Genomic DNA, 16,773 nt, shown 5'->3' with positions numbered 1-16,773 from the left:
TTATTTTCATTCCACATTCTGTAAATTAAAAAACAAGGCTAGTAAATTATTAACACAGTTCATACTTTACTTTTTATCCAATTTCTATGTCAATCAATATCAATAGGTACGAGTACATTTAAATATGTAGGTATAATAGATAGCTATTTTAAAAATGGAACATTTTGTAATTTTCTTTCCTGCCAGTGTTTATTAATTTGCAAATTAACCTATTTATAATACTCTGGCCGATATCCCACGTGTAATAGTGACCTAGCGACCAACGACAAAGTTTCGAGTATAGTGCGTAAAAAACGCTATGAAAATCTAATAATAACGCATTTGAGCGCAGCTGGCCATCGATACGTCTTGCTATTTTGAAGCGATTACTAAGAAAAATATCGGAACGATATGTTACAATTGTTTAGTTTATTGTATATATTATTTATTGCACTCAAATTACATTTGATGTCACAAAAGCAACGACCAAATGCTATTAAAAATAGTGAATACTGTACCTGTAACGACAATTTAACCGTGCTTGTCTAAATTTATTTATTTAAAAATTATTACATTCACATAAATCATAACTAATATTATAAAGCCGAAAGTATGTTTGTTACATCGCGCTCGATCTACTCAAGCAATTTTGACATTGCATATGTACATATGCAATGTCAAAATTGCTAGTTCAGAATACAGAGAAGGAAGTACAGGCTACAATTTATCTCGAACAAAGTCACTGAGAGCCGCGGGCACAAGCTAGGGACTAGACAGCTAAATTTCCTTACAAAAATACACACAATGTACACCCCTAATAGGGTAGCTAGGTGTCCGGATAAAACCGGACATAAGTTTTTTGATTGCATGTCCGGCGAAAATAAACGGCGTTCAGCTTTTGTTTTTTCACTTGAATCAAAGTGATTTTACAAGTCCAATCTGGTAATCAAGAACGAGCGAGCTAGAATTTAATTATCACTGATGACTTAATTTAATTGAAGAGCACTAACACTAATTTTGTATTTAATCTTATTCATATTTCATTACAATTTAATCCTTTCGCGGACACTAAACGAAACACAAAAGAAGTTCAACAGTTATAACGTCTGTAGACGTAAAGTGTCCTACAAAGGGTTAAGAAGAAAATACCAAAATAATAAAAATGTAGTTTTTCAATATAATCATCTCGAAATGCTCAATAATGTAGGGTCCCCAAGGTAGGGCCCACCCAGCCTTTTTACCCAAATGTCCGGCCAATTTGGATGGTCTATTAAATTTACTGACCATATAAAATATATCCAGTGGTATCAGTTCTATCTACCTATGTCTATGTATCACTGACAATAGTAGCACTCTAATACAAATAAGTAAGAAGAAAAGTTTGAATCAACAGTCAGCAACAACAAGTAAACGAACTAGCTAAGAAAAATCGCCACGAAATTAATAAAGAACTAACGTAACTAACTCCGTGAACAAACAATTAAGAGTTTCTTAGTGCACTGTTATCTGAGGTCGTTGACCTTTTTTTGCCAACTAGACTTTGTAGTTACATTTTCTATAAGTATTTAATTTTACTTTATTATTTTGGTATTACCGAAGACCGATGTGAAGTGGTGTAATAGGTCCAGGGCGGGAACCATACGCCTCCATGATCAGTCTGTCTGTGATATGGTAATCATAGTAAATTATAACACACCCATCTTAACACCTACACTTAGTGATTAAATGAATCTTAAAGCTATTTGTCTGTCCACCTTAATGGCCTGTTTGCAATGCACTCTATCTGATTAGGTATTATTCTGTTTTGAATACATTCCCATGTTTGTGTGAAGACACACGCAAAAGCTTTGAAATTGTACGAGAAAATAAGGAAAAATTGTTTTCTGAAGCTTATTATTTCACTTACAGTTATCAGTTGAATATAGTTTACTAGCTGCTATCCGTGGTTCATTATTCGTTGTTATTATTAAAAAACATATTTTACTATTATTTCTGTAGCGCCATCTACTTTATAAAGCGCCATTAATTATCAGACTTTTTAAACAAATCCATGTGTTTATCCAAGGTAACAGCTACCTCAATACCAGATTTTATAAAAATTGGCCCAGCCGTTTGAGCGTGAAGAAGTAACAAATGTACTCACAAATTTCGTCTTTGTAATTTTTAGATAAATAATGAATTAAAATAGGATAAATTCTAATTATCATATAAGAAAAAATACTAAGGAAGTACTTTTTATCATAGACAGACATATAGTAAATTATTTTTGTAACAATAAATAGACCTTTCCTGACCTTTAGTTATTTCTAAACTTTATTAGTAACATTTTTAGGCGAAAATATATGATCTCCAGCATGGGTTTTAGTGGCAGATTTAATGTGCACGTAAGATCGAGTGGTTAGCATTAATCTTGTGTGATCTGTGGTCAAGGTTCGAATCCGCGCAAAGGTCGATCCCTTGGATAAGGTCCCTTGTTTCAAATTAATCAGGATTTAATTATCGATTTGTTTAATTGATCTACTTACAGCCAAGATTTATAAAATCAAATATCAATCTTAGTTTATGTTAGCGCAAAACCTCAAAGTTTTTAGATCTAAGTCTAGCCAACTAAACTTAGGTGTAAACGAATTTCAGGGTTTAACTGAATTAATACAATAATATTAACGCTAGAGACAGCTCTATTGCCGCTGACAACAACAACGTGGCCGATGCGGTAGTTCCACATATTATCGCGGAACATCTTTCGTGGCGCGCTTCCAGTTTACTTAAGGACAAAAGGATGAGTTTTACCAGTCCACTTTGACGTTGATTTTAATCTACGCGCCGCGCACCTGCCGTTTAGACAAAATGGCGTACTTTGCAAATTTCCGCGCAGGTTAAAATTGACTGGTGCAACCCACTACAAACCATAGACTATTAACAGTAGAAACAAATTGCATGATTTCGATCTAAACTAAAATAAATCGAAGAATTCAATAAAATCTGTCTTTTTTTGGTATGCATATATTTAAAGAGCACCGTTCAAACATAAGCTTTTGAAAGCTTTTTTTTTTCAAATATCAACCACCAATATAAATAACTATAGGGGGGGGGGGGTTTGAACGTTTGTATGAAAATCATTTAATTTAAGTAAGTCCTTATGTGCGTGTGGTCTGAGGGCCCACTTCTTACTTGAATCAAAGATCAGTCGATACGTCTATTCTTTACGCAATTAGATGACGAAAAAAGGTATCACTGTAACAACCTTACCCTTACTTTGCCACATTATTTATTGAACCATAAGTACAGGGCCGAACTTTTCGTAATACCCTAATTCGACTAATTTCAAACAACAAAAATGGAATGTAAATTGTTTAGATAGCTGCTGCTATTAAATAGAAAAAAATAACGAAATTCTATTCGTTGTCTGAAACTTAGCTCCGTACAGCACAGCTTCGGTCAAGTCTGGCCCTAAGGCAGTGTAATCCGCCACTGCATACGGAGCGACATCTGGTTTGAAATTAGAATGAGATTCGACCCATTCGTATAGATTCATTACTGTCTTATCAAAGAACAAAATTTTGGCACCGTATTTATACATGATTTTTTTTTAATCTATACTATTATTATAAATAGGTAAGCGTTTGTGAGTTTGTATGTTTGAGGCGGGTAATCTCCGAAACTACCGAACCGATTTCAAAAATTCTTTCACCATTAAAAAGGTACATTATCCAAGATTGCTATAGGCTATAGCAATCTTGGATAATGTACCTTTTATATTTATAATGTACCTTTTATATATATTTTATCTTAAAATTCAACATCTAGTAAATAATATTTTGAAAATCTCCCATTAAACTTTACAGTAGAAATGGGCCCGATGTAACATTTATATCGCCTCGGGGCCCTGAAGCCCTTATGCCGGCCCTGAAATGAACGAACGGTCAAAGGTTTTTAGAGCATACATAGTTTATTCAGTGTAGCCGTTAAAGCTACGCACGTTAACAAACACTATTATGGCAAATGTCAAGGTACTACAATGTTGAACCACTCCTTTAGCTACTTTTTAAGACCACCATTAATAAACTGACTCTGACACTGGGAGAAAAATATTAAAAATAGGCAAGAAGTCCTACTTTCTTTGTCCTACCGATCGGACGACTTTTTTTATGAAATAATAATAAAATATATTTAATCACAACCTTATTGTGACTGAGATTTCAACAAGCCTCCGCGACGTAACGGGCGATCCAAGGGCAGGCCAAGCACTTAATTTGCACAAAGGATCGTGGAGAGGGGTAATCCTGCCAGCCTTCTTGGAACCTGGCGGCGACGCGCTGGCATCGCTACTTTCTTGTTTTGTGTATATAATATAATATTTATGTGTGTATTATAATATAATGAAATTGTCGGAATAAATTGACTCACAACCAGACATAAATCAAAACGCTTTGAATTGTTAAAGATGATTTACTAAACAAAAATTTACTAATAGACTCGTAAGTAACTTGAGTGTTTTACAAAAAGTATATTGATTTTTCTATATATATTTTTTTATATTGATTTATCATCTAGATAAACCTATGTCATTTTTGTACATTGAATTAAGTCGGGATAATTACTTTTATCTGTACGGATAAATGTAAAACCATTGCATTTTATAAATAAATAAATATATTAGGACAAATCACACAGATTGAGCTAGCCCCAAAGTAAGTTCGAGACTTGTGTTATGGGATACTAACTCAACGATACTATATTTTATAACAAATACATAAATAGATAAACATCCAAGACCCGGGTCAATCAGAAAAAGATCATTTTCCATCATGACCCGACCAGGGATCGAACCCGGGACCTCTCGGTTCAGTGGCAAGAACTTTACCACTGCGCCACCGAGGTCGTCAATACATAAAATAAAATAACTACGTTTATTATTATTGGCTATAAGTCTTTTATGACTAAAACCGATATCACAGGTCCAGAGCACTTAAAACGAGAAAAGAATACCGGCAAAATTTAGTTCTTGAAACACTACACCATTTGAATTAGACCCATGAATAATTAATTTTTTCTAAAAGTATCCGACCGGATAGCGACAATATTCCATTAGCGAATATCGTGTTCATCTTTTTCTTATCTGAGCATTTTATTATTAGCCATGGAGCCAGCAATGGAGTCCATGATCCCCCTTTCTTACTTCTTTCCTCCACTTCGCACGGTTTACATCCTTAGGTATCTGTCAGACCAATAGCACGCATTTCATCCTTGAATACATCAAGCCAGCACACACTTTTTAGGTTCGAATATCATAATTTCCACCTAATTGGTAAGTAAGTTATAAGAGCCTCGCAGATTAGTGGGTTTTTACGACTGCTAATACAACAGAGACCATTTTGAAAAGCGGACGACGTGAGAATATATTTTTGGTCATCCATCTCGTGACTGACGACTGCCGACGTTGCTTACCCTCCACTAACGTTGCCGGCCGAACGCGCGTAACGTCTACCATTATCATATTGATTGTAATGTAAGATAATTAAAAATGAATAGGTGTGTCTGTCGTTGAATATTGTTAAATTATTTGCATTTAAATTAATGTTCGGTGGGATTCTATAAAATTAATAATTAATTGCCTAGGTATGAGTGAGGCATGAGTGCGACATTTCCGCGTGACTATATGTAGGTACAAAAAGCGAAGTACTTTTTTCTGTGTGTATCAAAAGTGACATTTCTAAATATTTTTTATTAATTTTCATGTCTTCAAATATTTAATAAATCACGCATGCAACTCGTAAAAGAGGCAAAATTGCAATGGATTTGCGCCGTTTGATTTTCTGTCAACTGTACAGACGATTGGTAAAAATTGAAAATAGTTCGTCCTTGATTGGAATCGATCGGTGTGGCGGACAATTCAGTCTACATTTATACTATGTAGGATATACATACATGTTTATGTAGTAGACGGTATCCAGCTAAAGGGTACAAACGAAATTGTTCACATTCAGTAAGCAAATAACACTTTTCAAACTAAGGGCCTTAAAACTCCCAAAAAAATAAATCTCCACATATTCCCGCTGTCGTTGGGGGCTGTGGCGCTTCGAATCCCGATGTGTCAGCGTAAAAAATAAGCAATGTTGAAGATTTTTCTGTGATTTTACAACCTGCTGCCTGTCTAACGTCAAAACTCCACCCTGCCAAGGCGTTGTGTATTAGTCCCTTGGTGGCCTCGTGTAGTCAAATCAACCTACCCAAATTAATTGCAAACTCGACGCTATTACCGCGCCATGCAGGGTAACTTGATGTGCTGTTGACTGTACGACAATCACGGGTGTATATGGACTGGTCATAATGCAATGGATTCGAAGCTTATACAAACAAGTACAATAAAAGTACTGATTTATGGAGAGGACAAGTCAATGGATTTGGACCAATAACTGCTTAGATACCATAAAAATATTGTTTAATGTCATAAACGGACAGATTACAATAATAAGAGAAAAAAAATGGACTGGTATCTATAGATACAGCCATTACTTTTCTAAATCAGTAATAAACTTCTAAGCTAATAAAACATAGTTATTACGACGTCAATACTACCTCGTTAATCGTAAAGCACTATTTCTATCATGATTCCATATTAGATAGCTGTGAATTTTATTGTCCCTTTATGAGCTTGATATTCTAAAATGGATTGAGGATCAACGAAACATTACTAAAACTGATGTTTCATCGCTTCAGTTTCAATATGTTACGGCTAAACCCCGGCTAAAGTGGCCCTTTAGTTGGCTAGACCTAGGTTTAGCTGCACTTCGGAGTTTAGCCGTAATCATACGACCCGCAGAATCTAAGAAAATCTAATCGATTGACTTTTTTAAAATACAATATTAAAATGAATCGCTTTTTTCGTTTGTCAAAAGATTTTTGTTTTGCTATACCTAGTGTGAAGAGATGATACTGCTTGAGGGTTTATTATTACCATCTGATCAGTGAATAACTCTTTGATTCTTGCTTATAACCAATTGCAACAATACTGTGTGCAACTGTGAAGATTTAAGTAACTTAAAATTTATTTAAATCCTATTCAGATTATTTTCTGAAATTGAGAAAAGTTTAACATCATAACCCGAAAACTGTTTATATTTAATAATTAATTTAAAATAAATCTAGTAGATACTGTAAATGAAATTAAAACTAACCGTTGTGTGGATTCCCAGTTCGTGCACATAAAGCCCTACAGACCATTCTATAATATGTCTTATCTCTCATAATATTATACAACTCTTGTACCAAATTTCACAATGTTCAACAATTTTCGCATCAAGTTAATAACTTTTAGTTTCAACACAGAAACAATTTATGATCATTTTCTCTCTACCGATCACAATATGGCGAAGGTCATTCAACTATATACGAAAACAAATGAAATAACCTCAACCAACCAGTTCGTTTTATTTTCAACAAACACATGCATACAAGCGACAGCCTTTTTAATTTAGTCTGCCCGGAGCTTTTGACTATTTTTCACGGCAGAAAATTCGCTTTGAATGCTTCGTTTGAAAATTTCACTTCGATTTTCCGTAATTCGGATAAATTTTTTCACGGGACTGTAAATAAAGTAGTGTCTTGTTTGTTTATTTTGTGGCTATTTAATTTTACGTATTGTAGTGACAAATGATATAGTAGAGGCAGGAATATATTAGGTATTATCTCCATATTAATGTAGGAGATTATTGTATAAAAAAATATTATTATTGTAAATAGATTATTGTATAATAAAATTATAAAAATATACTCAATCATCTTATAAAACTAAAATTTTGAAATAACTTTTATTATGAAGTCATCACCATAAAAGCAATAATTATGGTAGCTGTAGAACAAACAAAGCTTTTTTAAAGTTTTACACGATCGTGAAATCTCGTGAGAGATCGTGATAATGTGTATTTCATTTTTGTAAAAATATATAAAAAAAATATTTATCATATTTTACTAATTGACAGCTATTTTTGCTTTAACATAAAATATGTCTCGTAAACCTTTAATACCATTTCCAGGAATAAATATTTTTACGATGGATCGATTTGACCCTAAAACGTGTACTAATAGTGCTTGATGGTTGAGTTTAATACCCCTCAATATGTCAATTTTATATCTAATATAGTTTACGAGTATCGCGTGTCATAGCTTATGAACTGCAATATAAATAAGGTCTGCTTCATGGCCTACTAGCATTACACGCAACTTCATCTGTTTCTTTACAAAGCAGGTACTTCCTCTGTCTCATGACTTATCACTGGCTGACTGACTTATATCAACTGTTGTTGCCCATCAGCCGTCAGGTGAATGACCTATTCCGGGACGGGAACCACACGCCCGAGCAACTCAGGTGCATTTCGTTAGTATATAGTATCGTGGTTGACATATAAAAGGTACTAGTTTTCTGTATATAAAATAAAATACATAAATGCCTCCGCGCACACACCTCACATTTTTACTAATTTCTTAGCGAAAATTAAAAAATATATACCTATTAACTAGTAGGAATTTAGTGGCCACCGTTTTCGATTCAGTCAACTGTTACTGCATTATGCAATGGAAAACTATACTTATACTTTCTACTAAAATTCTTTATCTAGTGTGTAATAATCTGTTAAAATATATTTTTTAATATACGCAAAGAAATAAAAGAAATGAATAAAAATTGGAAGTGGCGCTTGTGTGCAGAGAGTAATCACCAAAAATGCACGATCGAAGCATTAAAAAAAAAAAACTTGCACATAACAATTCCAATACAAACACAGTTGTTTTACCTCGAGGGTAATTGATCTGTGGATTGCAAGCGAAAGTAGGGCAGCCCGGTTTACTGTGTCATAGATATGGCAAAAGTTTACCCATAAATTTAAAACTACAGTCTAAACATAGCGACAACTAGGAACCTGTGTCACATATCGATGGAAAAGTAAGTTATTTGTTGACTACTACAGTCCAACGTTTACATATTTTTTTGTAAAAAAGTTTTAACTTCAAATAAATAGACCTTAAAATCGTAACACTACTTTTTTTAAGCAATCGTGTAAAAATGGAAACAATCGAATGAATATGAATAGCATTTTCCAAGGCGGAAAACTTTCATCAGCCTACTGTCGATAAACGAAGGCAATGTCGGTCGTACATATTTCATGGTAGCCCCGCGTCCTAGCTTCGCTGTGTACACAACGACGCGATGCGACGTCATGCGTATATGAAGAATTATGACGACTAGACAAACTTCTTTATAAATGGTTACTCAGCATTGGTATCGTAGACAGAAGGTGGTTCCGCCCTAGAATAGGATCACCTCCCTTGGATGGCATATGAGGCGACTAAGGGATATACTTGGATGGCATAGCCTTGGCAATCAGCTGATTTTCAATAATAGCATTCTCGAGGAGAATTGACGTGAGTCAGGTAGGTTGTAAAATTAATATAAACCTTTTTTTTAATGAGGTATCTTTTTTACGCAGACACTGAGCTTTGTGGCATCATAGCCCGAATGCAACTGGGAACACGAGAAGATGGAAGAGAGAGAGATTTGATAAATCCCGTGATTTAAGTCATATTATCATATCGAACTGCGTCACGCTGCCTTGTCGCATTTGTAGGCCAACTAGGACGGTAACGCGACTGAAAGCGACATGTGAACTTTAAATAATGTAACGACCCATCACACCAAAATAAACGTTAACACGATACCATAAGACTCAAATTCGAACTGAGCCAACGCAGAGGCGATTTGTGAACCATTTCATGGTTTGCTCAAGGGCAGCTTAGGAAAAATAGCTTTGTAGGTGAAAATAGTAAATCAATCAACATGAACAATATGCAAAAGAAACTTGAAAGGAAGAACATAAGGCGTTTTCATATATCAGCAACCCAAAAAGCACCTGTACTTGAACCCTAAATTGAGTGTTGTTAAGTATTTGTATTCCTTACTATTAATCAAAAATATCGCCGCTACATTTTAAGTATCTTTCGATTTTCACACTACTTATGCACAGTTTGCAATGAATTTGGATAGGTTGATGTGCTGTTGTCTGTACATACAGTGGTGCTTTTACGTATAAGAGCAACGTCGAAATCGCGATAAAAAATCAGCTGTTCCATACACAAACAAATAACTAATTTGAGATAAATGTATGGATCATCTGAGTTTTTACGAAAAGTTGTTCAGTATCATGGACTGAGAATGTAGACAAAATCCAAAAAGTCAACTTGTTAACTAAGTGTTATTTAGAATTTAGTAAGTATTATGTAATTTGTGGAATTATTAAGAAACGCGGAAAGTAAGTGAATGAACTCTTTGATGAAAAGTAAATGACATTTTTTGCATAATACCTATGTTTTCTTTTTAAAAAACCGAGATTATACTTTTGAAATTTAGATAGAAAATTAAGTTCTCTACAGATAGATTCTAACGGAACACTTCATCTAAATCGGGAGTTAACATGCGATTATTTGCGTTCTAAGAATAAATAGCTAGTAAAAAGGTTGCTTTATGAATGCAGGTCGACTTGCAGACACTACTTAGGCAAGTTATGACCTGGGCGCACGGTACTGCTCCTACTCCAACATGCGTATGCGTCTTTGCTTACAGTACATAGGTGTGGGTATGACAAAATCAATAATAGTCTTATATGAATATTGTATTGTTTTTAAGGTAATTAAATACTTACAAATAAAACGCAACCTAACCTTTTAAGATAAATACGCCTTTGTTTTACAATACTTATTGTTACCTTCATGATAACGCTCTCTTTGTACAGTTCTCGAACATGAAACAATGTGGGTAATTATAATTAAATGAATTTATAGAAGGATTATATATATAATATAGATGAAAATAACATACCTAAGATTTTGTATGTAATAATAATTATCGTGACTAACATACATAATAAAGTTTATTTTTATGAAAAATATATACATAAAAACCTATAAAGTTATGGATTGTTAATCATTACCGTTACATATTATAAAACAAAGTCGCTTCCCGCTTTCTGTCTTTTTCTACATGACACGACATGGGAAATGCAGACAGTTATGTATGTACAGTATGTTTCGTGGTAGGTCTTCTGCCACCTTTCGATCTCGCGTGGACCGTCTCACAGCACAGCCATTTAGAATAGTAATATAATTTATACTTTTTAATTGCCAAGTACTTATATGTCAATTCGAAATTTGTGAAAGCGTGACAGACAGATATGGTTTTGTATTTTTAATATTATTATGGAAGTCAGGATTTAGGTTTTTTTAACAGTCCAACAGTATTGTTATATTTAATTATAGCGCAATGAACACCATGGCTTGACGACGCGATATACATTGCATGTATATATTTTATAGAAAAATGATAGGTTGGTGATCTATTTCAGGCGGCCTTCTAAAAGCCATTAACGAGTTTATTGATTGATTTATAATATCCCGACAAAGTCAGCTGGGTCACTAATTTTAGCGCTAATAGTTCGTAAAATCTGTCTGTCATAACATAATATCTTATATCATTATAAGATATTACGAGTATGTTCTATTATTCTGTTATTAATCATCATGGATTAATCAGATTGATATGAAATCTCATCCGTCGTGTAGTGTCCTGAGCTATACCACTTCATATCATAAAAAGTTTTGACAGCCGACAGGAAATAACAGCACTCCCAATGAGGGTTGACCTCAAGGGTCCGTAACATTGCAGCCAAGTTTATTGTTAGACCCTGGTTGCCTCAGGGTGACACAGCCTAGAATAAAAGGAATACGCAAACATGGGAGAGAGAATCAGATATCTATACTAATATTATAAAGAGAAAAGATTTGTATTTTTGTTTTTTGTTTGTAATGGATAAACTCACAAATTACAAGGTACCGATTTTAATAAAATTTGGCACAGAGATTGGCGAAGCCTTCAGTAGTGATATAGGCTACTTGTTATTATGGTTTACCCGAGCGAAGCCGGGGCGAGTCGCTAGTAAATAATAACATTTTACATTATAAATAAAGTGTACAAAAAACAATCCATCATCGTGAAAACAGTCTACCATATTATCATCGAATATTTTAACAAAATTGAGATATATATAAAATTATCCTATCCGTCATAATTAAAACTTAATTATAGACGTTAACATTATAAACGCTAATATGATTACCTAACTAAAGTATTATATACATAAGTTAGTATAAAACAAAGTCGCTCCCCGCTGTTTGACCCTATGTATGCTTAGATCTTTATAACTACGCAACGGATTTTGTTGCGGATTTTTTAAATACATAGTGATTCAAGAGGAAGGTTTAGGTTAATTATTTATTATGGTTTTTACTCGAGCGAAGCCGGGACGGGCTGCTTATCTATCGCTTTTGTTCAAGTATGTATCATATTGGCCTGTGCTATGCTGCCAGCATTAGGCACGTTTCCGCAGGGTTCATTTCACACATTTTAGGCACGTGCACGTTTAAGTTTAGTTTTCATATCTACCTACCATAGATAAAAGGGTACCTACTAATTCCATGCTATAGCCATTTTATTATTTACCAAACATCATCGTAAGTATACTTATTCAATGTTTTTGTATCTGTGACTTATTCGAATACTTCATACATGATAATTAGTAGGTGTTGTACGAAGTACTTACTAAATCCACGACTTCATATCAAAAAGTTTTCATTCAAACGTTTGTTTAATAAAAAAAGAACAAATATGACAAAGTCATTCGTTTGCATTCAATAATAGGTACCTACGCCCGTACCATTTTTTTTAAATATCAAAATTTAAAATGTTATTATAATGTTTTAATCATAGATTTAGTATACATCAAGTTCTAAATGTATGGTTCATATATATATTTCCAAAGTATAAATAGTGCAATAAACACATTTGAAAAAAAATTGCGCCCATGGAAACTATAGAAATGTAACATAAAATATTTATAATCAAAATTATATCCCCACGATGTTATGTTATACCTAAGCAAACTGCCAAACTAAGGTAAATAATAAAAACTAAATTATAAATTTTGTTAGTTACCCCTGTCATCGTCTCATCTGCTAAAAAAGAACTTAAAAACCATTATGGGAGGTCTAGAAGATTTTTTAAAGATATTTTTTCCTGTCTGCCGTAAGTTTGCACGCTCATCGCGCAAAAGAGGCGTAATGGAATTCGTAGTTATATGGGAGTAGGTTGAATTGTGGATAAATTATTTGCCTTTAATGGAATAGGGCATTTAATACAATGTTTACTCTTTACCAATTTTAACATCATTTATTTTTCCAGGTGCAAAACTTCAAAACTGGAAAGGCGTGTTAAATAAGCTAAACTTAAAGCTAAAAATAATATTAAACAAACTACGAGCAACCGAAAGAATGCAGGGAGACGGCGCGGGTTCAAACCATTATTATTTTAACATTAAAAAGAAGTTTTCAACAAACATACCATTGCCTGAATATATTGCAAAATTGACAAATCAGAAACGTTCGTTTTTTGCCAAAATTCGGCCAAAGTTTCTGTCAAATCGCAATATAAGAAAAATTTTTGTTTCTATCAAACAACATGTATTAAATACAAATCCACATAACATAAATAAATGAACTTAAGTTTCAGAGTTTAATTTCAAGTTAAATTTCTTGTTTTTTGCTCTTCTTGAGTTCTTGGTCTGGTTGTCCGTCCAACCTCCTTCGATAGAATTCACTGGAAGAGCTACGATGTATGGAGTATCTTCATAGTAGAAGGGTTCCTAAGTAAACAAGGAATTTGACATGTCTATCCGTCCGTGTGTCGCTGCCTTAGCTTAGACTTCAGCACTAGGAAACTGTTTTCTAGTGGTAGAGACGTATAGGTATATATTCATTTTTTTCATTCATCATTTTTTTTTTAAATGAATAAGATCTTATTTAAATAACATCGCTTTGCTAATAAAGTTTCAATAACATTAATTTTTAGTGGGTTTAGGAGTATTTCATACACTTATGTATGAAGGGTGTATGAGGAGATACCAACAGGAGTTAATCTTATGTCTTATCTTAATAAGATATATAAAATTTACTCCTGCCGGCCTCTCGCGGGGCTCTTCTACTAAATCTATTCCCATAAAATACTGCTAGATTGTCTTTTTTGTTGATCTATAGTATGTACTACGCAAACATGTCCGAAAACAGATCTATCTACTGCTCACATCCGTCACATGACATGCTTCGAAATTATCATATACCTAAACAAGACATTAATTGCAATTATTTGTGTTTTTTTTTTGTGTTAGTACAATAATGTTGATTTTGGAAAATAAATATATATAGCCCTAAACAAGTTTTTACAAAATTGACATTTTTGAAAAGAAACTGAAGCGACGTGGGAAATTTCAACTCTTTGGGACATCTGAAAGTAGGAGAAATTTAACTTACAAGATTTGATTACAGACAGACAAGCAAACATCGGGACAGGTGAAACTAAATAAAAGTTTGTAATAAAATGATCTTCTGGATGTTATACGTAGGGCACTTACCGTTGATTGAGATTACGATCTGTTAACTTAACATTCTATTAATATCTGTCAATAAACCATTAATCCACGAGTACAAGGTAATATTCTATGGTCCCACCAGTGGGACAAATCAGTAGAACCACGGATACGTTTGCTTTACCTTACGGAAAGTCTGAACTCCAATTATGACACGTTCGTCTCAATCACGCTGCATTCAGAATAACATCTTTTGCCGTTGACTGACATCGACGACTGGCATCTGATAGCGCGGTGCGATGTGCCAATATCAAGAAGCAAAATAGAAGTGGAGACGCCATATCCAGTTGTGTGGCGATACGCGGCGTTGAGGCAGACGAACAGGAAAGCGGTTCCACAAAGCTAGTGCGCCCCTCTGAACAGGAAATAAGTACCGACCCTTTGCGAGATGTCCGTGCACGAGTGATTGTATCCATGTATATTTTGATACGAGTACTTCTCTTTATTCGATTCGTGTACATTATCAAAAGTAGGTATCTACTTGTGATCTATGTTGTCAACGTAGTAATTCATACATGCACAGCGTTGCACCGCCGCGTTGTCACCCGCCTAGAACACTGAATAACACTTCAATAGACAGGTCAAGGTATTGCCAAGGTGCATTTAACGACTTATGCCGGCTATACATTCACGATACTGTTCGCCAACTTTGGCGGATTCAGCATACGTTGCTGGTTTTTCATTGCAGTAAATAAAATAACTCCTACAAATTCGAAATGGCATCAATCCGAGTTAGGCGATAGTGTGGCAGAGTCTGCCAAGTGTACAGCGGCTGGAAATTCACACAGCGATTCTGCATTTAGAGAGGTATTAGACGACCGCATGTTAAGTTTCTCTGCATGGATGGACCTTTATGCCGCGATACATATTATGGGATTTTCCGCTATGAATTTGGGTAGGTTTATGTGTTACACCTTGGCTTATTTTTTAATACTTTTCGAGTCGAAATATCAGACATATTGAGACCAGTAAGTAGTCCCAACCATTGCCTTGTCATTAGCCTTATTAAAGTATGAAGAAAGCTGTTAGTTATGAAGAAAGCAGTTTGTACATGACCAAAGATGAGCTATGGATCGCATTGCTTCGCAGTCAAGTAAGTTATATATCGAAAAACCCCTCTTTACGCGGTTTCCTCAGCATCTCCAAACTGGCCAAGGGAGATCAGTCCCAGGTAGAAATTTGTAATTTTTTCTTCAATATTTAATTATTTGGAGAGATCTGTACCAGGTAGAAATTCGTAAAGTTTTCTTCAATACCTATAGATGTAATTTAAGATGTCGCGTCAGTTTTATGTAAAAAGTGAAATCAGACGTGTCGCAGCGTCGTATCATTGTCTGCAAATTTAAATTAAAATTATTTATTCAGAAATTAGATCTTCACAGGCACTTTTTCTCATCAATTTTTATATTTATAGTTATTTCTCATAAGCTACAAACTACTGCGGTCGCGACAGGTCACCAACTGCCAGTTAGCACTCTTAAACTTGGTTGAACTGAGGTATGCATCTGTATTCATGTCAGAGATTCGCTAGAATGCTGATTTTACAAAGTTTGAGCGAAATTTAGTCTCGAGTCGAGACGTGAAGGATTTACATATTTTTCAACTTTATTACCGCTTATTTTTAAATCATAAGTATTTCAATTTCATAAACCCTTTCTAAGGATTAGTACTTATTTATGAAATTATATTTTTTTAAAATTTCGGTACCTATCGGTATAAGTTGCAAAACTCTGTTGGTCTCCATGAAAAACTACCAGGAGAACTAACAGTCCGAAAGGAACTATAGTTAGCACTATTTATTAATTCTACACTACAGCTTAAATCTCTCCAAGCGACAGATTAGCCGCGCCTGCAATCAAATCTCACACAATAACGATTGCAATTCTCTATTGCCTTAAGATCGCTCTTCTCAGCTCACTATCAGCCACACTAGTTAAAGATTAAAAAAGAAAATACAGCTTGGACCTGCGTCTTGACATACCTTCCGAAGAATGTGGGACAGTTTTAATAGGCCATCACTTGCCGGTTCTAAGACATTGTGCCGTTTATCTTACGGTCTTTACGTAAAGCATCCCACACGATATTTTAAAACCAGCCTTATACCTATTAAATGTTGTATTTATATATTTTAATCCAAAAGAAATGAATATGCTTTAGCATTATTTACACCAGCTTTATTTACATACTAGCTGATGCTCGCGACTTCGTTCGCGTGGCCGAACAATTTTTGGTAAGGAGGAGATTATTAGAGAAAATGTAATGTACAGAC

At 34.4% G+C, this 16,773-nt stretch overlaps 1 protein-coding gene and 1 long non-coding RNA gene across 2 annotated transcripts in view; one reads left to right on the top strand and one right to left on the bottom strand.

The window, feature by feature from the left end:
- The window catches only part of LOC128674985 (beta-3 adrenergic receptor-like), a 57,707-nt gene that overhangs the window by 39,764 nt on the left and 1,170 nt on the right, over positions 1 to 16,773 (bottom strand). The window lies entirely within an intron of this gene.
- LOC128674987 (uncharacterized) lies at positions 12,706 to 13,604 on the top strand. The gene is made up of 2 exons (XR_008405218.1): positions 12,706 to 12,979; positions 13,265 to 13,604. It is a non-coding gene; the product is annotated as an uncharacterized LOC128674987 (long non-coding RNA).

Source organism: Plodia interpunctella, chromosome 13, assembly GCF_027563975.2.
Source record: "Plodia interpunctella isolate USDA-ARS_2022_Savannah chromosome 13, ilPloInte3.2, whole genome shotgun sequence".
Taxonomy (NCBI): Eukaryota; Metazoa; Arthropoda; class Insecta; order Lepidoptera; family Pyralidae; genus Plodia; species Plodia interpunctella.
Note: the sequence above shows the minus strand (reverse complement) of the source record. Positions and strands in the feature narration are given on the sequence as shown.